We start from the raw sequence: 24,357 nt of genomic DNA on the forward strand, positions 1-24,357 counted from the left end.
AGTTAAAAGTAGCAAAACACAAGCTATTTGAGACCAACTATACCATTTTGCAGGCACAAAGCTAGCTCTTAGGACAGTGATGGCGAACCTTTTGAGCTCGGCATGTCAGCATTTTGAAAAACCCTAACTTAACTCTGGTGCCGTGTCACATATAGAATTTTTTTTGATATTTGCAACCATAGTAAAACAAAAGCTTATGTTTTTGATATTTATTTTATATATTTAAATGCTATATAACAAAGAAAAATCAACCAAAAAAAATGAGTTCGCGTGTCACCTCTGACACGCGTGTCATAGGTTCGCCATCACTGTCTTAGGGGATTTATGTTGGAATTCCTGCCTGTTAAATCTTGATGCTGTTATGCTGTGTCCAGTATTTCACATTCTTCCCTCTCCTTTCTGTACCTTTCATAAATTCATGGTCACATTGCTTTCTATCAATTCTTCCAGTCTCTCTAACCTCTCTTTTCCTCCCTCACCCTCTCCCTTCCTCCCTCCCTGAATCAAACACAAAAGACTATCATCAGTTTATTATATATTTGGGGTCTCTACATTTTTCCTTCAAGAGTTTAAAAATCATCATTACTTCCAAGGTTGACTCTCAAAACTCATTTCACCATTATTTCCAACAGTCTAAAGGACTCGTGCATTATTTCATAGAAAAAGTTATAATAAGTGTTAAAGGAGAAAGTGAATTTGGAGATTTTCAATAATAATATTATTAGAAACAAAACAGGGTGTGTGTGCAAACAAGCACAGGCCAGCCAGATACAGTGAATACCAAGGAGAAGAAAAAAATCTACCATCTACTGTGTTCTACCATTTTTTTTTTCTTAAAAAACCCTTATTTAACATCACAAAAAATAATAGGTATATAACCTTTGATAAAATAATGGCCTTTTTCAAAAAAATTAATTTAAAAATCAAATATATATATTATGTATAATATATATATCATGTCTCTGTTATCTCCCCCATCATAATTCAATGACCGATCAAGCCATGTCCAAAGCCTGTTTCTTGTAGGTCCATGAGGCTTTGAGCACACCTCTCTAGACAGGATAAATAGAAGAATTAGACGGAAGTATCAGAAGCATTGATTTTCTTGCTAAACAGATTTTGGCTTGAATCCCAGCTATAGTTTCAGCTTGCTCACCTCCATAACAGGGGCGACAGTACCAACTTCATAAGTGGTCGTGCATATGATACAAGAGAACTGTGAAGGACAGTGCCTAGTGAGGGCCTCTGTAAGCGTGTGGTGCCCCGCCACCCCACCCCCCGACCCCCGTCTTCTACTTTGCACTCTAAACAGAGTATGAGAAACTTGCATGTCACCCATCCTATTGCAATCTGGTCTAGATCTTTGTGTGCTTTTGGGATCCAAGCTCTCTGCCCACTTCACTGTTCCTAATAGCAACAAGAAATAACCTTTACTGAATGAATTATATGTGTGTGTATGTGACACTAAACATTTTTGTGTGTTATATCTTTTTAATATTCCTCAAAGAAAATACTATTAAAGTTCCCAGATGAGGAAACTATGGGTCTGGGGTTACTTAATGATGCTCACATCCACATCACACATCAGTAAGGGAGTAGCCAAAATGTGAATCTTTCCAATACAATCCCAGTATCTGTCGCTTAATCACATCCCTACATTGTTTTTCACCCTTGGGGGGGCGGGGGGGCGGGGCAGGTATAATAACCTTTGACAATTGAAGTTGCAAAGAGGCATCATGAAAGCAGATATGGTGTATGGCCTCAGGAGACAGAAGTCATGCCGCAGGAGTGTGCCCGGTAGCCAACTGCAGAATAATGCTGGGAGAGTTGGGACACACACAGTGACTTTTTGCATCTTGCTGAACTCTGAGTGCAGCTCACCTAGATCACCTGATTCATGTTGGAGGCGCAGCTTTATGTGCAATGAGAGAGAGGCTGTGGAAGCTGTGACATCTCATCAACTCTCTAATTTCCTGCATTAAGCATCACAAAGTGATGAGATTGAAAAGGCACTTTACCATTCAACACAGGAAAAGCTGCGTGATTTTATTTCCAGAGAAATGTGCCCCACTCATAATCCCATTTTGTTTTTGCCAATTAGAAGGGGAAGCAAGCACTACGTTGACGGGCTTTGTGTGAAGTCTATGGCATATGAGAAAACAAGAACTAAGTTTGATCCTATGTAATATGACATTTCTTGTACCAGTTTTAACAGAAAGAACAACACACATTCATAAAGCATTTGTTTTGTGAGAGGTTTGGGATAAACACCTACACCATCTCACTCCCTCCTTACCACCACCTACCGAGATGCCTGTGATTGTCTTCATATTCCTGTGAGGATATGGAGGCATCCATGATTAAATAAGCGCCCAAGGTCAGCAAGGGGTGTTGAAGATGAGACCTGTATCCAGACAATGTAATCCCAGTGTCAGTGCTGTGCTATTAACCCCCATATTCTATCAACAGAGAAGTGTGTCCAGAATAGGGGTGGAATCAGAGGGACATCATCATGCTAGGATGGAAACTGGAGATTGACCTTGGATCAAGTGACTGTTGTCCAATGGTTTTCAGACCTCCCGTGTACAGTAGGGGCCTTTGACCAACTACGGCTTCATAAAAGGAAGCCTTTCAACACACAGTCCTTATTAAATCAAATTGCCTTAGTATGATCATCTTAGAACAATTCTAAATGGCTTAGTTGTAAGGTAGTAAGCCCTCTTCAGATATTTTTTTAAAGAACGGATGAGACTGAATGATCTGTTCCAAATATCACTCCATGCATCGACAATGTTGTCATTACTCCCTTCAGTAACATAGCTTAGTCCATTAAGGCTGCAGTAACAGAGTACAGTAGACTATGGGGCTTATTAAACAACAGACATTTATTTCTCCAGCTCTGGAGGCTGGGAAGTCCGAGATCCAGGCCTGGCAGGTTCAGTGTCTGGTGCATCTTGCAATACCACCCCTGTGTCCATCTCTTAATCACATCTCGTAGTACTGGTTCCTGGCTTATAAAAGCCATCTTCTATCTGAATCCTCACATGGTATAAGGAGCCAGAGAACTATCTTGAGTCTCTTTCATAAGGGCACTAACCCCATTCATGAGGACTTCACCCTTATGACCTAATCACCTCCCAAAGGCCTACTTCCTAAAACTTTCACCTTGGGGATTAGGCTTTAATATATGGATTTTGATGGGGACACAGCCAACAGTCTATGGAATTCTGCACAAACAAATACTTCTTCTTTCTACTTCTATTCCCTCATTCTAAGAGAAGACTCTTTCCTAATGAAACTTGCAATAAGTATTATTTGGTAAGAAAACCTAAGTACCTGGAATCAGAAACATTCTCCCTTATCAGCAGTGCTATTGTAATCCCTAATATTAAATATATACTTGGTCTTCAGTTCCTGCTTCTGGCACAAAGCTCCTAAAACCCAGCACATTTCCTGTGCTGAGAGTGAGAAAGATATATTTTGTTATGTTAATGATATGACCTTTAGAAATTACCTAAAGATGGGGGCTGGTTGTCAGGGGAGAGGTGGAACTTTCAACCCTACCCACAACCTCCTGGGAGGAGAGATGGGCTGGAGATTGAGTTCAGTCACCAGTGTCCAATCATTTAATCAATCCTGCCCATGTAAGGAAGCCTCCATAAAAGCCCAAGAGGATGGAGTTCAGAAAGCTTTGGAGTTGGTGAATGTGTGGAAAGTGCTGAACTTGGGGAGGGCATGCGAGTTAAGTACCTCTCCCGATGCACCTTGCTCTATGTGTGTTTCCCATCTGACTGCTCCTGAGTTGTATTCTTTTATACTAAACCTGTAATCTACTGAGTAAAAGCTTTCCTGAATTCTGTGAGCTCTTCTGGCAAGTTAATTGAACTCAAGGAGGGGGTCTTGGGAACCTCCAATTTATAGCTGAAGCACAGGTGACAATCTGGACTTGCGATTGACATCTGAAGTAGGTGTGGGCAGTCTTGTCAGACTGAGCCCTTAATCTGTGGGATCTGATGATAACTCCTAAGTGGATAGTGTCAGAATTGAGTTGAATTTTAGAACACCCCGCTGGCTGGAGAATTGCTTGGTGAGTGGAAAAGCCCACATATTGGAATTGGCACCAGAATTCTACTAGTTAATTCTTTCCCTCTCCCCTCCTATCTCTAACCATGTTTCAGGACCTGGGTCAAGTACCACCTCCTTCAATCTTCTCAACAAGTTTCCTCACTGACATCTCTGTGCTACACAAGTATTCCATTTCACCCTTATTGAAATACTTGTGGCAGTTTTTGGTATTCTGGGTGGTTTGGTTTTGCTATATTGATGAGACAACAAACTCACAGAGAGCAAAGAGGTATGGCCAAATTAGTGCAGTTGTTACAAAACTTTTTTTCAAACACAAAGGTATACAGAATTCTTATATAGAATTCTTATAATAGGTGGAAGCAGGAAACCACCCTGCTCTCTTCCATTCTTTCTCTAAAAAAAACCTCTGATATAAGAAATGAGCAGGCATCTCATGATCAGAAGGACTAGATTCAAACTCGGACTTCCTGGGTGACCACCAGTGGGTCCCCCCTTATCTGGGTCTCTGCTCCTTATCTTTGCAATGGGGATATGACCTCCACAAGGGTCATATTAAGGCCTCAAGGACATAAACAGCCAGAAATGTTTCCCTTTCTTCATTTAGTTCTTTACTATCCTTTCTCCAGCATCTGTTTTTCTTTATTCCTTTCTCCCATTCTTCCTAGCCATCCTTTTCCATAATGTCTTTCTTAATGCAATATCTATAGCAGGCCCAAATGTGCAATGTCTTTATTTATTTTATTTTCTGAAGAGCAAAGATTCCATTTGAATATATTATAATTACAGGTATATGTAATATGAAGTATGCTAAGAAAATAATATAACAGCCACCATGTTGGTGTTGCTGGACATATATTTATAGACCTATTTTTTTATGTATGGAAATAGAGTTTGCATATTCATGGAGTATGTTTTCCATTCCACAATACCACATTAGGCAATATATTACATCTCCTGGCCTGCTTGATATTCATTGCTAATAAAGTCTTATAGATATAAAGCTATGTGGTACTAGAATGGCAGCTTTTTATTACAGAGATGTTTCTATTATGCTAATTTATGATTTAGATGATTTACGCTAATAAGTGTAATTTCTTAATATAAACAAAACTACAGTCAAATTTCAAAATGCTTCTACCTCTGGCTGGCAAATTTACATACCTCACATTTTATTAAATATATTATGTGGAGATAAAGCATTTTTTTTTAACATAACAATCACCTCCGGCTTTTCCATGGAGAATTTAATGGTGTAAAACAGCTGTACACCTGTAATTGTTTTACCACCTGTTCTGGGGATGCGAAGATTCTGTTCCTTTCAGTGGTGATTGGATGATGTTTTGCTCACATTTCAAGGTCATGAATTTCTCTTCCTCTTTTAATACCTTTTGAAGTGGGCCGGGGAGGGGGGATTTTTAATGGAGTTGATTTTCCAAGGTTTGATTAGAAATTTTCCAGAAGAAAGGAATTAAATAGTGATTTGTTCAAAATCAGCCAGATGACCAGATAAGAGGAGATGCCCACCATCTGTGATGAGCTTTAATTTCTAATTTCCAAAGGGCAGCTATTTTAGGTTTCTTTCAATTCAGAAAAATAAAGTGATTGAGTTCAAAAGAAACAGTGGCCTTTTGTTTAGGGCGGGGGGGAATGGGGATGTGACAATATTGTTTGAATGATGATTGATATCTTTCTCTGTATCTCTCTCAAACATGCACATACACACATATGCGCACATATAAATTAACTATCTTAATCCATGAATTTTATATAATATTAGACCAATCTATCTCAATTAAAAAAAATCATGAGGCTAAGAAATATATTTTGACCTCATTCTGAGCAAATGCACCAACTTTGTCAAATCACCAAGAGACCTAAGTCTTCCTGTGATGAGATTAATGTAGCTGACCCATGAATTTTTACCAACAAAATTTCTTTTGTGATAAAGTGATAATAACAATCACTCACTCTGATGAGACCTGGAATTGAATTCATGTGGCAAATCCCAATGGAGGGACAGTGCACGGAATACTTGCAATACTTCCCAAAACTGTCAAGGTCATCAAAAACAAGGAAAGTTTAAGAAACCCTCACACCCAGAAGAGCCCACAGAGACATAATGACTAAATGCAATTGCTATCTTGGATGGGACCTTGAGACAAAAAAGGGATGATAAATAAAAAGTAGGGAAATCTGAATAAATTAGGAAATTTAATTAATAAGAATGTTAGATATTAGAATAGCTAAAGTTTCACTAGACTTTTAGTTGGAAACGCAGTAAAAAATATTTGCCTACTCCTTTTGTTGCCTTTTTATGTCATCTTAAGAACTGGCAAAGAAGAAAATAATCCTCAAGGCAATTAGTTCCACAACTCTCATGCCTAACACTTTTTTATAAAAACGACTTCCTCAAAGATAAAATCTTTAGCTTAGTTATTTCATTATGCTGAAATAAGCAAAACAAACAAACAAAAACATCTTAAAATGCTATGCTTAAAACATTAACTTTGAAATAGTTAAAACAAGACCCCTTTGAAAATGTTTAAAGCTATATATATCATTTATATTCCCCTTATAGCAAAATCTCTCATCTCCCACCACACTGATTATTTCTCTTGGGAATTTTCCTGTTCAGCTTTTTCTTCATTAATTGTTGTGAAGTTGAAAGAAGAAATAAGTTTATTGTACTACATAGTGTATGTGTGAATATAATTATGATCAGGAGGAATCGTGCCTCACAATTTTATTAAATATATTTATTAAATATATCCTTACTCAGAGAATGTAAGGAAAGAAGGAAGTTCATTGTCTGAAAAGCTATCTATATAGAAGCCCGGTGCATGAAAATTCATGCACTAGAGGGGGGGGGCGTCCCTCAACCCGGCCTGCCCCCTCTTACAATCTGGGAGCCCTCAGGGGTGGAGAGTGACCCAGCGATCAGGGGACGGCAACGCCCCCCTCTGCTGCTGCCACTGCCAGCAGTGAGAGCCTCGGCTGGCCTTGGTTACCTGAGCCTCAGGCATCCCTGGGCGGATGGGTAGCCACCATCCGAGGCTTGCCTGCACCTCGGGCCGGCCCTGGGCTGCTGGGGAGCGGAGGGAACTGGGGGGCTTCGGAAGTAGGCGCAAGGAGCGACCGGACCCCCTGGGGGCGGGCCCGGCTGTGCTGCACCTGCCGCCCTGGTGGGGCTGAGGGGATTGGGTGCCACCATCTTGTGGCTGTGGGCACTACCATATTTGAGGACATGGGAGTCAATTAGCATATTCCCTCTTTATTGGCTGTGGGTGCTGCCATCTTGTGAGCATATGATTGTCAATTAGCATATTCCCTCTGTATTAGATAGGATATATTTTAATGTCTATAGGTTCACCTTCATCCAGCAATGCACATGATACCATCTACATATTTTTCATCAGAAAACTAGTTCTTCTGCTTTTCTGTTGTTTTTGTTCTAAGCAAGGTCTTACTTGATATCTGGAATGATGGTCAGCTACTACCCTAAACACAATGACCTCATTGCGACCTATCAGTGTAAAAACAAAACATGCATTTTTTAATGGAACTTATAAAAGTTCCAAAGAGGACTGTTGCTAAACCAATCTGGTTTGTTTTCCGGTTTCAGGATCAATTATGGTATAAAAGAACGGAGAGAGTGACCAGTCATCCCAGTTTTCTGTGACTGTCCCAGTTTTTGTACTGGCAGTCTGGTGCCCTGGGTCTTGGCCACACAACTCCTTGGGAATGAAGAGTAGATGATAGAACAGCACCATTTGAGACACAGGAAGGAGAAATATTCCCCCAAAAGAATTCACTCCTCCCCCAAAAAGAGTCAGCATATGTAAAGTACTTTGTGCCTAGAATGACATATTAAACATTGAGTAAATATTAACATACACACTTGTTCTCCCAAATCCATACAATATAAAATGAATATCTGTTGTAAAATCAGTGTTTTTTACTTACCCCTAAGAAAGAATATGCTGCACATTTGACTTTGACATACCATCAATTTTAACACATTTGAATTTCAGTGATATTAAAATGTGAATAATTTATGCACATTACATTTTAAAAAGTTAAATATATATATATCCCCACCACAAAGAACTAACGTATATACAGCTTTTCCTCTAGAATATGCATTTTTATTCTTAAATACTCACATTTTCTTATGTATCCCAGACTTAAATATATTTCAGAAAATTATGAGATATGTATCTGAAATGAAGTAAAGTCTTTTTAAACACATAAATAATATTATGTTCCTCGACATCCTAAAGCCCTCTCAGTAGAATTAGATGGGCCGCTTACAATACTCACCAGCATCTGCCTGGTTTGGCCCACGCTCATTTGACTTCCTCTTTCCAACACACATTGATTCCTGGCTTAGGGCCTTTGCACTTGTGCTCTCTCTGCCTAGGATGCTTATGGCTAGTTCCTTCTGCCCTATTAATAAGGCACCCAAGCAAGGCACTCCTGGAACCCCCACCATATGCTGATCATCCTCTTTAGACCAATGCCCCTCTAGTGTTACCCATCAATATGTGAAATAATAGTATTCATTTATCTCTTTGCCTATTCTCTTCCCCACTCTAGAAAGTGCTCTGTGAAAAGAGGAGTGACAGCAATATCTAGCACATAAATTTGCTTAATTAACTCATGTTGACTAAATAAATGAATCAACTTTAATTTTTTTTAATGTGTTGAATGAGTTGCTGACCACAGAATCAGATGCACAAAATGAGAGAGTGGATAATAGCAAGTTCCTTTAAGTTATTGACTTAACTAGGCTTCTTTCTCCAGACTTTGCTACATATTATATTCAGGCCCATGAGTGTAAAAGAAATATGTGTGTTAGAAAGAATGAAATTTTGTAAAAAGGTTAAGAACAGAGAAGACATACATTGTTTCTAACTTCCCCATTTTTAAAAGAAAGACCCCGGAAGGCTTTGCAATGTTATTTATTTGGTTCGTATTGTTTTACTGTTGTATTTGGACAGAGTTTTGAAAACAGAATAGATAATAACACACATCACAAGTGCACTTGGCTGTGAGAATGTGATAGATTCGCTTACATCTGGAAAGTCTACCAGACTTCCTAAGTTTGCTACGTTAAAATCAGGAAGCTTTCGAAATTTGCAATCATTTGGACTTTCTCTTTTGCTCTAAGCATTTGTTCACATTTGCATGGAAATTCAGAATTAGTTTCTATGCCAATAAGCATCAGGACAAGCGAACAAACGTAAAATGAATGGACAGATACAATGCACACACACACATGAGAGAATAGGGCAGTGACTTCAATATCTATTTAAAAGGAAGGTAGTCAGGTGGTGAGGGAAGGAGGGAGGGAGGAATAGAAGAAAGAAAGAAGAAAGAGAGAAAGAAGGAAAAAGAAAATTTAAAAATGGCCAGTGTGATTAAATTGGTAGAAACTAGAGAGGGAAGCCTCCTCCTGCTGGAGTAGACAGTCCCTGAGCCACTCCCAAGACAGATTTAGAGAGAGGCACAGCCTTATCTAACATTGAAGCCCTCTTCTCTCCAGAGGGTATGGTCCCTTTACTTTATCCTGTGTTCCTCCTAAAAGCTTAGTATCTCTCTCTCTAACTCAAGAACAGAATGCCTGATAATGAAGTAAGGAAAATTATTATCTTTTTATAGTAAACAGAACCTGAAGAGGGAGTTTTTATGTTAAATCTTGAATTTTAAAAAATATGTTTGCTTTACAAGTAGAGTTGGAGATCATTATATTCTGCCCTCTCCTTAAATTTTGGTCATGTCTAGTGTCCTGTTAGTTTATGCATCTCACTCTAGCCTCAAGCTCTTGGCTCTGCCAAGACAGTTCTGTTTCTTAACTTACTCTCCTGAATTTGGTATGTGTATCAGGCATCAACATGGCATGTTCTTATTTTGTCCCCCAACTACAACAACCAAGGCCGTGGGTTGATTGATTGATTGATTGATTACAGTATGATCTTTATGTTTCAGGTCTTATGTTCTTTGTAAGAATATATGTTTCTTTCACCTTTTAGTTCTTTGCATACACCTAGTCCTTCCCATCCTCCCACAAAGTCATTCCTTAACAGATATGAAGTGTTTCCTTATCTGTAAATGAGGGTTGGATGAAATCCGTCTTTACTGGCCTAGACACATTCCAGAAAACACTGATCCCATGAAATATCTCAGGAAAGTAAAAATGGATGAGAGAAAGGAAAGAGAGAAGTGGTAAATTTACCTATCACTGAATACTATGTACTGACTCAAATCTTCACTTCAAATCTTATCCCTGTATACGCACTAAGAGATTTTGCAATAAGGAAACATTTAATTTGGTTAAATATCCCTAATTTATTTGATCACATACTGTCCTATGTTTCTTTATGGTAATACCTATTAATAGACTCAGAAATAGCATTTGGGACAAAAACGTAGGAATAATGCTGGCTAGATGTGTTTATGGCCCTTCCAACCCTCACTAAATTCCAAAGTTACAGAATTTCAATCGTGAATTCTATTAACAAATTGACTGATGTAACTGAGCATTTATCAGTGCCATTGCAGAAAAGCCCACATACTAATAAAGACTCTGATATTTAAAATGTAGCAGACTAGCCCAGTTGGTAAGGCTCAGTGGCTGAGCATCGACCTATGAACCAGGAGATCATGTTTCCATTCCCAGTCAGGGCACGTGCCTGGGTTGCAGGCTAGATCCCCAGTAGGGGCATGCAGGAGGCAGCCTATCAGTGATTCCTCATCATTGATGTTTCTATCTCTCTCTCCCTCTCCCTTCCTTTCTGAAATCAGTAAAAGTATATTAAAGTGTAGCAGACTATAGCAACTCAATCACCAGGGACAATTAAATCTCTCTAGGTCATTAAAGATGGCATTTCTAAAAAACAAACAAACAAAGGAACTACATAGTTTATATTAATATCTTACACAGGACATATATAGATTGTCATCAGAGACATTAATCTTTGTAATATAAACTACATAATTTTTTATTTTACTTCATTAACTTGCCAACAAAGAGTACTTAAGTTTACAATTATATAGCATCAATTTTGCTACCCATTCATTTTAGGGGATTCCTACAGTAAACCTATTCATATGACAACAATATTTATATTTTAAGGAATAAAGTCATGCTCTTGCTAGCAGTACATTATCAGAGGTAATAAATCCAGTTAAAGAGGTTGAACAAAAGCAAGCATAAATATGTTCCTCTTAGCAAATATCATGAAAAATTATTTAAAAAATTAAGAGGTCATTACATGGTAAGACCACATAACATCTGTAGTTGAAACCAGAGCCTTAGTCAGAAAAGAGAAACACACACATGGAAACATCTAACCCAGAGATGTAATTGTAAAATACCTAAAAGTGTATTTATACCAAAATGATTGCTGCCACATGATTGGATCACATCAGCTATTTAGATACTACCTACCAGGCCTAAAATTTACTTGATTGAATGACCGCCAATATGTAACCTTTCCTCAGGCAAGCTCAATCCATTCCATTACTTAAAGCACTGTAGCAGTGATAGTTTCCCTAGAGCCATTTGATGGATGCTCTCTCATTCCCCAGTGGTCCATGATTTAGACCCACCTTCTCAAACTTACGCCAGTCATCAAAGAAGAATTTTAGTCTCTCACGTTCATAACTCATTCATATCTCTCAATTTATGAAAGTCACATTACATTTGAATACTTCCTGTGTGAACTGAGAGATCTGACCATGTGTCAACTTTCACTTATAAATTTTACTTTCACCTTCATCTATCTAGAATGTGCTATTAAAAAATTAGCACTTGATAGAGAAGGGAAACATCAGTTTCAAACACAGCTGTTATTTTTCCTTAGAGCATTACTTCACAAAACCATCTTTCCAGGAATATATCCTCTTAGCAAAGGCCACCTACCCAGAGAACAACTGTTTTGAAAGCAATTAAATACTTTTAATTAAAAAAACAATTCCAAGCACCTTAAAATGTTTTCCCTAATGACCTCAATTCCTGGGAGGCTTTCATTTTCATCTATTTTTCTATTGCTTTGACATAATTAGAGCAAAGATCACAGATGTTGGGAAGATTTTCTTTTTACAAAATCTGGGCTAAGGTCTACCAGATGTCTGAATCACCCATTATAAATTATTAGCACTTAAAAAAAATTGTTCTGGGAACATAGATCTACCTCAGGAGGCCCGGCAACTAATCAAATTCCTGCTTTTTGAGTTTATATGAACTCAAATATGATTGAGTTTTGATTTACAAATAAGTACCTCTGGTAAGCCCCACATTATTTCATGAAATCTTAAAAATATATGCACCATAAACATTATACTATTGGCCAAAGTTCCAAAGTGTGTGGCTTATTGGAAATAAATGCCAAAGTAATTTCAACCTACAAGAGTGTAAACTTTTATAAAACTGGCATTCATCTCTTATGGTACCTTATTGGCTAATTAGTTATGTTTGAGAAATTAATGGTTTTTATGAGGAAAAAGCAAAAAAAAAAAATGCTTTCCTTTTAACTACCCAGATTTTAAAAGAGATTAAACAGACTGTTTTGCATAAAACAATGTAGATTAAAAGCTCAATTAATTTAATAAGTTATCTGAGTGTCAAATAATTTGCCAATGAAATTTTATGTAGGCATAAACTTGTCCCAAGGATGCCATTTCCAATAGGGGGTAAAAACCGGGTGTACCATCTGGAACTCTGGACAGGGATGGAGCCATAATGAAATGCCAGTTTCAGAGAGAAGTGTTTTGGGTGGAACAGAGGAAGAAGCTAATGTGTAAGGTCTACGCATATCACCTCGTGCCCATGGCAGTAAGAACTGAAAAATTTGTTTTAACACTATGATACAACATGGATGAGCACAAGGCCAAGACAAATTAGCATCCACATCCTCTTACCTCCCTGGGGAGGATTTATAGAGATGGTTCGAGGAAGGGAACGGGGAAGGAGGAGAGAGGAAAAACCAGGAGAGATGAATTGAGTCTGACAGAGAAACGCATCACTCTAAAGACCCCCAGGGTTACAAAATGAGTTCACCAAAAATGAAATTTGTAATGCTCATCAGATAGACTGTGCACCAGAGCCCTCTTCAGGCCTGGTCAGGTCTCTTTCAGCAGCCTCTTACCTATCCTCTACACCTGCATTTTCTCTCGCAGTGATTTCTTCTTCACAATGTTTTAAGAATTGTTATTTGAAGTGTAAATTCGACTATTATCATCCCAACTTTTCTGGTTTCCATGGGTGTAGAGAACAATGCCTGAACTCCTGAGTTTCTCCATGTGGGGAGCCGATATAGGGTTAAGCCTCGGACTGACCTGTTGGCAAAGTCACAAACAAGTCCCAGCTTAGAGGGCACAGTCCTCTTAGCATATTTAGGCTTGACCTTATGACGCTGCCTAGATCTTATCTGGGAAGCTAATGGGCTGAGGGAAGTGCAGCAAGAACAAGAACAAAAACAAGTGAAACTCAAAAGAACAGTGTAACTATGTTTACCTCTGACTATAAAATAAAGGCTCAGCTTGCCTCGGGATCTTTTCTCTGTGGCCTCAGCCAGGCACAGGAAGATCCACGGAGACTAAAGAGAGCTAGAGAGTTCTGAACGCTGTCTCCATGTAAAACATTCTTCGCCGACTCCATCCACACCTTTGGGAACCCCTGGACCTGCCGGGGCTGGACCCCAGCATCTCCAGATGCTCCCATGTGAATGCCATGCCTGCAGTGCTTTTCCTGATGAAGCCCATTCCGCAAATAAATATGACATTCCTCTGCTTAGCCCTGGCTGGTTTGGCTCAATGGATAGAGCATTGGCTTGCGGACTGAAGGGTCTCAGGTTCGATTCCTGTCAAGGGCATGTACCTTGGTTGTAGGCACATCCCCAGTAGGGGGTGTGCAGGAGGCAGTTGATCGATGTTTCTCTCTCATCGATGTTTCTCTCTATCCCTCTCCCTTCCCCTCTGCAAAAAAATCAATAACATATATTTTTTAAAAAATTCCTCTACTTCTTACCCTATTTTCAGTATGTGTAACTGCAATCCACCCTGCAAGACTCAACACAGAGGTGTCTGATGTACAAAAATATTGGTCTATTTTTTTTTACAATGGACTTTTGAGTTTTTTTTAAACGCACTTATTAGCCTTGCAATTAAACAAGGCCAAATGAAAACCACATTCTTATCCTCTAAACCCGTGGTCGGCAAACCTCTGCTCAAGAGCCACATGCGGCTCTTTGGCCCGTTCAGTGTGGCTCTTCCACACAATACCACATGTGGGCGTGCACGTACAGTGTGATTGAAACTTCATGGCCCATGCACAGAAGTCAGTATTTTGTGGAAGAGCTGGTATTTTGTGGAAGAGCCACACTGAAGGGGCCAAAGAGCCGCGTGTGGCTTGCGAGCCGCAGTTTGCCGACCACTGCTCTAAACAGATGTGAACCAAAAGGCAAATAAAATATCAGAGGGGGAAAAAAAACAGCAAAATGGCACATATTGTGAAAATGGTAATCAGATGGGATACAAGTAACTTAGCAAAGCAGAGAAAGCTGAGTCCAAATTATATGGGAAAAAAAAGAAATGTAGAACAGATTTCAACTTTGCTTACATACCTGTCTATCTCTCTAGAAACTGAGGTTCAAATCTTTACATTTCTCATGTGTGTAACAAAGCCTGGCATGATATGTGCTTAAATAATACTTTTTACATGAATGAATTGTTTAATGAGTATCATTATGATTATTATTTATTGAATGCATAAGATCTACCAATTATTCTGTAAGTCACATTTTTAAAATGCTTCATTTATTTCTTACAACAATTTCCTGAAGTAGGTCTTACTTATTCTCACTTAATAGAAAGGAAGACTGTTGCTTAGAGCAGTTAAATAGATTCGACAAGGTACCTGCTTTTGAGCAAAGGAACAATTTGGATCCACATTAGTCTGAACTTGAAGTCAGTGCTTTTCACCCATATGTTAGACTGCCTTTATGTTAAGCTACATTAATATATTTGTCTTGCCCTGACTGGTTTGGCTCAGTGGATAGAGCGTCGGCCTGCAGACTGAAGGGTCCCAGGTTCGGTTCCAGTTAGGGGCATGTACCTTGGTTGCGGGTACATCACTGGTGGGAGGTGTGCAGGAGGCAGCTGATCGATGTCTCTCTCTCATTGATGTTTCTAACTATCTCTCTCCCTTCCTCTCTGTAAAAAATCAATAAAATATATTTAAATATATTAGCAAATATATAAATACTAGAGGCCCAGTGCACAAAAATTTGTGCACTGGGGGGGGGGGGCGTCCCTCAGCCCGGCCTCTGCCCTCTCACAGTTTGGGACCCCTCGGGGGGATGACCACCTGCTGGCTTAGGCCCGCCCCCCGGGGGATTGGGCCTAAGCTGGCAGTCAGACATCCCTCTGGCAGCCCAGGAGCCCTCGGGGGATGTCCACTTGCCAGGGGGGAGCAAGCCTAAGCTGCAGTTGGACATCCTTAGCGCTGCTGAGGAGGCGGGAGAGGCTCCACCACCACCACTTGTACTGGCAGCTGTCAGCCTGGCTTGTGGCTGAGCAGAGCTCCCCCTGTGATAGGGCGCTGTCCACCAGGGGGCAGCTCCTGCATTGAGCGTCTGCCCCCTGGTAGTCAGTGTGTGTCATAGTGACCAGTCATTCCTAGTCATTCTGCTGTTAGGGTCAATTTGCATATTACCCTTTTATTATATAGGATATTTGTCTTGTTTCTCCAGGAAATATTTATTTGAAAAAAAAAAGTGTCTGATAAAGTACAGAAAAGTTGTGCTTCAAAAATACTTTATCAGGAAACAATCCAAGTGTCAAGTGTAGATGCAAGTGTAGTATAAGAAGCGCCTAGAGCCTACACTAGCCCTCTTTCCATCTTACTGTGTCTGACAACAGAAGCAAGAATTCACATGGTTCTTCTTTGGCAATGACATTCTAACTTTGATATTATCCCTATAAGTCTTATCAAGCTTGTTAATTTGATTTCCAAGCCAATAGAATCCCAACAAATTAATTGAAATAAATGTGAAGAGTTTTATAGAAGATGGAAATGTCAGTTAACAGTGGAAACAAAAAAAGATGCCATGCAAGACTACTACGTAACTTTCTCTTTATCTTAACAGAGAACAAAGATTATGTTTGTGTTACAGCATTAGTTGTACCTGTTTTCAAAATGACGTTCTTCTAAATGAAATTTTATATTTTATAACTAAATCCCTTTAGTTACTCTAGGTAGCAGTGACTCAAGACTTTTGTGGGAGAGCAAGGGGCTAATTTTTACATGTTCAGCACTTTCTCCTTCTACCTGCAAACTGTCAAGCACATAGAAGATAAGATAAGATGAAGGCCTGACTAATTTGACCAATAAAGTTACAATGAGCCATTTTTATTTAATTTATTTTTTATTGATTGACTTGAGAGAAAGAGAGAGAGAGATCAATTTGTTTTACCACCTATTTATGAATTCATTGGTTGCTTCTTATATGTGCCCTGACTGGAGATTAAACCTTCAATCTATGTGTATCAGGAAGACATTCTAACCAACTGAGCTACCTGGCCAGGGCCACTAACCACCAAACATTTCTAGAATTTACAAGTGATGAGAAAAGGCCCAGTGCAGTTTTAAAAAATCAATTTACTAAGATCTCATGACTGTTAGGTATTAGAGCTTAGCTCAAACTCAAGACTGTTGGTCTCCAAAGAAAATGTTCTTTTCATTGAGCCACCATATATCTAGCAGACAGATAAACAGATACTTTAGCACGAGTAAAATAAGGAGAGACATACCTCATGAAAGAGACCCAAACCTCCTTCAAACCACAGTGAATTACACGGGAATTATTGCAGAATCATTTCAACCAAAGACATCGGTCATATTGAGCATTGGGGTGTCTAGACGATTCCCTTTGTCATACTAAATTGTTTCCCTAACCTGTGTCTATAGATGGCCGGCCTATGTTTGATTAAGTCTAAGCAGATGGATTCTGAAATGTTTGCTGAATGTTTTCTCATATGACAACTCTACTTACAGCCTATTACCTCAGACTTGGTTTCTAAAGATAGTGTTTCTCCTCAGATTACATATTTAATGTTTCCAATATAAATTTGAATGATTTGCTTATTTTTTCTGCTTTAGTGACCAAATTTGATTGATTTAACAAGTAAGAATTGGATCTTAAAAGTAAGTTTCTATTACAAGGGGAAATAAACAGGGATATGGTTTACCTTGTTCTGAAAAGCAGAATTAAAACTCGCATAAAATGATCTGTGGTTTCATGTAGTTTGGAAGAATGACAAAGAAATAAACAAGAATGTCCATAATCTAAAACTCTACATAATAGAAGAGCCATTTAAAAGGAGATTTGGGAAGAAAAGACAATATTAAAACATAGTCCCACCAGTGACATTCCATATCCACTAATGTTATTATCATCTCAGTGTGAAACCTCCTTATGTTCAAAATACTAAGAGACGGTTTAGAGGCTTGGGCATTAAAGGGATTAAATTATAATTGTTTTCGTTGTAAACTTAGGTTAGCCACGTGGACTTCCTTTCAATTAATTAAAATACTATGGAAACCAAACATTTCAAATCCATCTAACTCACTTCCCTAATCTCCATCATAAAAGAATCAGTATGAATACGAATTCTAAAGTAATTTGTGAAGTCATTTATAACCTTTATGTATTCTTTTCTTCTGATTAAATTACATGTCTGAGTGATTCTTAATTATATTTTGCCAAATGATTTGAAAGCTTTCTATCTTAAGCTCTGTTAGTAAACAAATGAATGTGAAAGAATAGAATATGTCCAATATAATTCATATAATGTAAAAGCTTTATCATTGTCATGGGCATTCTAGTGCAAATGGTTACTACTAATAAAGTCAACCCGAGCAAGAGCTATCTTGGCAAACGGGAGGCTCACGAGAGATATATTGTAGACATCTCCTTGAAATTTATGCTCCATACAGATTATCTTCTATTAACCGGTGCGCTTGAACCTTGAAAGGAGTTTCAAGTTTCAGATAAGTAACACACATCACTGAGCATTACGTCTGCCACCTGGTAATGGATGATATAAACACCGCACATTTATTCAGCAGGGAAGGGAACCTGCTTCTATAGCCAGTTCTCAATTATTCGGGGTAATGGGGGAAAACCTCCCTGAGTGGTTATCCATAAATACAGATAATTGGCACAATATGTAAATTAGGTCCCATCTCACAATGTTTATGAACATTTTGGTCGAATAAGGATAAAAGCAGGAATTAGAAATGATTAAAGCACCGTAATTATGATGAAGTATTTGACAGGATTCTCTCTCCTCCCATCTCTGACTTTTCCTCCTCCGTCCACTTTCAAAGGCATATCTTCTTTGGGGTTTTGCATTCAGCTTTCTTCCCTTTTTCACATATAAATAATTTCTTGTTCCTCCCACTTTATATCGTGGCTACAGAGAGCAAGAGAACAGATGCCTAATCCATGCTGGCTGAACAAACCACTAAGATAGCTCCCCTCATGTTGTTTCAATTTAATTAAATGCTCAATGTATAGTGGGTGAGGCTGGCAAAACTACATGTGTATCACAGTCATCTGGAAAGCTCTATTCTAATGCAGATACCTAAGCAACCCCCACGTCTCTGAAATCAGAATTTTGCAGGCAATGGAGATAGAGAAGCAGAAAATTCTCAATAGAAAGAAACAACCAACTTAACAAACAAACAAACACACACAGAAACACAGGTAAACTGTGAAAAAAAAGTCCAAGAAACAATGCAGAATACTACGGTTTCTATACAGGTGGATGAATCTCTGATTGTTTTAAAGTGTCTTAAATGGTTACATTCAGTCTGCATAATTCAGCGTTCTTATCAAAATGGGAGCTCTGCTCATAGCTGGTTTGGCTCAGTGGATAGAGCGTTGGCCCACAGATTGAAGGGTCTTGGTTTCAATTCTGGTCAAGGGCATGTACCTTGGTTGATGACTATATCCCCGGACGCAGTCGGGGCGCATGTCTCTCACATCGATATTTCTCTCTCTCTGTCTCTCCACCTCCCTTTCACTCTCTCTAAAATTTTTTCCATATTTTAAATGGAAAAATATCCTCGGTTGAGGATTAACAACAACAAAAAATGGGAGCTCTGACTTTGATAGAACCAAGCTCCAGCCTCGCCCCCACTCTTCACCAGCTCTAGTCAATGACAGAGCCACGGCATGGACCTCCAGAGGGGTGAGTAGAGGGAGCCACAAAGAGTTGGCAGGGCCAATGTGATCATCATCAGATTGGCATCAGTCAGCGTAAAGCTAATATTCGCTCTGTGTCAGGCACTATGATGTCAGATGGGTTGCTGACTACTTCGAACAGCTTGGCTGATAGCATTTTCCAAAGGCCTAGGACATATGAAAATGACTAAGGCAGTTTTTCATATAGAGCAGCCGTCTCATCATCTGCTGTTTTTATCTTTGCTGCTTCACCCAGTGATCTTCCAAAAACTCTTACTTAAAATCTCTTATTAATGCTTAGAATAATGGTCTGTGTCCTTAAAACGTTTTCACTGGACCCTCCAGAATCTGGCAGACCCTCATCTTCCACACCACTGTCCTCTGTGCTCAATTCCCCAGCAATAATGGACGATCTTCACATTTCTCAAAATGCTCACACTCTCTTGTTTAGTGTGGTTACTTCTGCCTACAGGGCTTCCACTGATCTTTTCACCCAACTTCCCCACTATTCTTTTTTTAAAAAATATGTTTTATTTTCTTTTTTAAATTGATTTCAGAAAAGAGGAGATGGAGAGAGAGCTAGAAAGATCAATGATGAGAAAGAATCATCAATCACCTGCCTCCTGCACACCCCACACTGGGGATCGAGCCTGCAACCTGGGCATGTGCCCTAACCAGGAATCGAACCATGACCTCCCAATTTATAGGTTGACGCTCAACCACTGAGCCACCCCAGCTGGGCGCCACTCTGACTTTTAAGTTGGATATTCTATTATCTAGCATCACTGACCAGACAACTGTTTGTCATACTTTGAGTCCTCTGTGATTTCCAGAAGATGGCCCCAAGGGAAAATAGTCTCTGGAAGGGAAGATTATGCCCATGTTCCTACCAGCTCATCTGAGGATGAGATTTAATACTATTTCAGACACACATTTGAAATTCATGTTTCCAGCCTGTCATAAAAGGCATTAAAAAAAATCTGTGGCTCTGGGGAGTTAATCTCAACTTAAAAAATGTTTTTAACACAGTTTCCAAATCTCTGATTTTTACTTAAAATATCTATATATGTATATATTAGCAATGCCTCAAACTGAGTCCAATTCATTTAGTTTAATTTGGCATCTAGGTAAGATGCCTGATATGTATGTTTTATGGTTCAATATTTGTTCTTCAGTCTGTCATGCTGAATCTTTGTACTTTCACAAATTAGATTTCTCACTTTCTTTTCATGGCATTCCTGTTGGGCAAATATCATTTTTTTTTTCAACAGCCGATAAACATTTCACAATTCTTTGTAATAACTTTGGGTAATAATGCCACTCTCATTTCCACATTCTCCAAGCCACTTAAACAGTATCAGTTTATTAACCAAGCACTTTATCAATATTTATTCGTGATGCCAACGGCAGACTTCTTGTCATAAATAATTATGGAGGTAATAAATAGTTTTATTATTAAAAACTGGTGACGAGGGCAGACTGATTACCCTGATAAAGACCGATGACAGGTCTCAGTATCCGATGCGACACTCAGAACACTGTGCAGATTGAATCTGAGGCCTCCTGCATGGATAATAAATTGTTATTTCAGAGAATAAAATGATTGATACAATTGCTTGCTGTGGTAAAAGCATCGGGGAGAAGATTCTCCCTCCTAACTTATTTAAACAGACCGTGGTGAAATTTTCTTTCCTCGTGTGACAAATTTAACTTTCCAAGAAAGTGACAGTTCTATGGCAGAGAGGTGAACAGAGAAGCATTCCTTTCTGGATGCTCCTAAAAGTCAGATTCATTTGGGAAATTCTCTAGATGTTTTCTGGCCTCCCTGGTGCCCTCAGCAGGCAGCACCTGGGGCAGAGGTGGGAGGAGCAAGGCAGGGGCATGGTGGGAAGTCAAGATATGTGACACCCTGGCTAGCTCAACAAGGAGACAAATGAAGTCTGTCAGATTACTTGGGAGAAACAGCCACTGACTCTTGCAGGACTTGGCTCAGTGTACAAGCTCATTGTATTTGTCTTCCATTGGTTTGATTTTACCTTTTATGACAAACTAGCCCTGGAGACCATCCATCTTTTGACAACCTGGAAAATGACTGTATTGGGAGGAGAGAAGGGGAGGAATAGAGAGAGAGAGAAAGAGATACAGTCAGAATTGAAAATGCATGTTCTATGCATTTGTAAAGGTTTTATTCATAACTGCTATTACTACAAATTAAAATGCAATGACATCTATTATGAAAATCCTCTCAAAGGAAATACCTAAGATTTAAAATATATTCTCTTCACTTTTTTTTCCCAATCTACTTGTGATACAAAAGGCAAGAAAAAGAATGGCAAATATATAATTTGAAATGTCACCCAATAGCAGCGGGGTTGAACGAAAGTCAGAGAATTATTCTATTTTCTAATTTGTATTTGAAGGGAACAATGGACACATCAAATATGATGTATATTCAAAGATTTTGGATCAATTTTAAAGAAAATGCTTGTTGGTGAAACACAAGTATCCACCTTTGAGGTATGAATAGATTAGATGCCTATGGTTTTCCCTGCATGTACTAACAAGGGGAGCTAAAGCAATTTTTAAAAATTAGTATTGTGCAGATGATTTCTCTTTAGCTTTTCTTTGTTGAAAAATTCTTAGGATGTATAAAAATATGTTATACTATCTCCATATTATTGGAAAAGTGTTTTTCTTCCCATTGGTAACTATTTTCTAGAACGTGGACTTGGGAAGAAAAATAACAAAATTTCACAACTCAATTACTTTAAATGTTTGTTTAAAATTAGGTTGCACACATTTGCCAAAAGCTGTAGATATCTATTTCTCTTTCTTAGCTTGGTGTTTTCTTGCAGATGTTCATATTAAAGGTATATTTAGCATCTCAATAATGATAAAGGCATTTGCATTAGATTTAAGAAAAACAGCTCTGTGAGAATGTGATGCCTTGTAATTGCCAAATCTTACATTTATGACATGAAGCAGGAGCTACAGGATCACAGTGGAAAGGTTTTAATTTCTTCTGTGATATGTGTTTAATTCCCTAAGATAGAATACACGTAATGTTCCAACTCTGACAGTTATCAAATTTGATTCAATTAACTTTTATAGCAACCCCACAGGGATGTGTTCTGTGTGTCAGGGTGGAACCAGGGCTTAAAATGTATTCTTTGTTTTCAATAAATATATGATTTTATGAAGACATGATAGGTAAGCAGATATTATAGCCAGTTAGATAAAGGAAATATCTATGCAGATTCTATGCAAAAAGTTGAGGATGATATCAGCTCAACTAAGCAGAAAGTTTTCCTGTTTACTTCTGAATTCAGTCCTTGAGATTCCTTAGGTGCCAAGTGCCACAGTGGGCAACCTGACATCGACCAGGAGTGAAGAACCTCTTTTCTGCCAAGGGCCATTTGGATATCTATAACATCATTCTCAGGCCATATAACATTATCAACTTAAAAATTATCCACCTGTATTTGATCAAACATTTAGTTAACACGATGGAATACTAAGCTGCTGTTAAAAAGAAGGAACTCCTACCATTTGCAACAGCATGGATGGAACTGGAGAGCATTATGCTAAGTGAAACAAGCCAGTCAATGAAGGAAAAATACCACATGATCTCACTCTTTCATGGATAATTAAGACCATTACAAACTTTTGAACAATAATAAATACAGTGGCAGAGCTGCCTCAAACTGATTGTCAGACTGCAGTGGGAAGGCCAGGGAGGGTTGGGGGACAGGAGGGAGGGGAGTAAGAGATCAACCGAAGGACTTGTATGCACCCATATAACCATAACTAATGGACATAAGACACTGGGGGGTAAGGGAGGGCAGGGGCTTGTCAAGGGCGGGGGGGAAAAAAGGACACTTATGTAATACCCTTTGTAATACTTTAAGCGAAAAATAAAAAAAATAAAAAAAAAATAAAAAAACATTTAGTTAACTCACCCCTAACGCCTTGGCAGGGCCAGACCAAATGATTTTGCAGGCCTTATAGGGCCCACGGGCCAGACGTTCCCCACCCCTGACACTGGCATTCCTAGCCTCACATTAATTCAGCAAACACTGATTGACTTCCACTGAGCCGAAACCTTAGCTAGGTGTTAAGGATATCAAAATAGGTCAGAAGGAGTTTCTGCCCTCAAGGAGTTCAGGGAGGAAACACACATGTAAATGGAGTGCCAAGAAGTATTGAAGTTATGGTAATAGAGGTGTGACTAAGACACAAAGCTAACAAATGTAAGATCTTGATAATTGTATCTGAAAAAGAAGGGATTTCCAGGAAAGATATGATTAAGCCATCTTCAAAAATAGTTGAGTGTTCAACAGTAAAAGGAGGGTGGGGCGGGCAGGTACATCTAGCCTGGGTAGCTTCGTTGCAAATAAACAAACACAGAAGCCAATTTTGTTTAAGTAGAAAAGGAATTTATCGTAAATACATTACATAAACCAAGCCTCGGAATTCAAAATAAAACTTGCAGGTCACAATAGCAATATTTCTAGTTCAATTAAATTAGGTTTCAGATATTGGATGTTTACTTCACATATACTGAATCGTTTGAAACAGTAAAGTGAGTGTGAGTATCACCATTGAAACTCATCAACAAACTATGATTCTGTGAGATGGGGAGACTCTCAAATTCATGCATTGTCTTAATCAGTATGCATGTGCTTTTTTAAAAAATATATTTTTATTGATTTCAGACAGGAAGGGAGCGGGAGAGATAGAAACATTAATGATGAGAGAGAATCATTGGTTGGCTACCTTCTGCATGCCCCACACTGGGGATGGAGCCTGCAACCCAGGCATATGCCTTTACCTGGAATCAAACCATGACCTCCTGGTTCATTGGTGGATTTTAACGAATGAGCCACACCAGCTGGGCTTTCTGTATGTTCTTTACACTATGTGGCCTACCAATGAAGTAGTCCTACCTCTTGGCACTAACTTTATCAAAGAAACAAACCTTGGAATGTCACTTTAGACAGATATGGTAGGTCCCATGGGA

The sequence above is a fragment of the Myotis yumanensis genome, unplaced genomic scaffold, assembly GCF_028538775.1.
Source record: "Myotis yumanensis isolate MYYU_CA2020_CCGP unplaced genomic scaffold, mMyoYum1.0.hap1 SCAF_18, whole genome shotgun sequence".
Lineage (NCBI taxonomy): Eukaryota > Metazoa > Chordata > Mammalia > Chiroptera > Vespertilionidae > Myotis > Myotis yumanensis.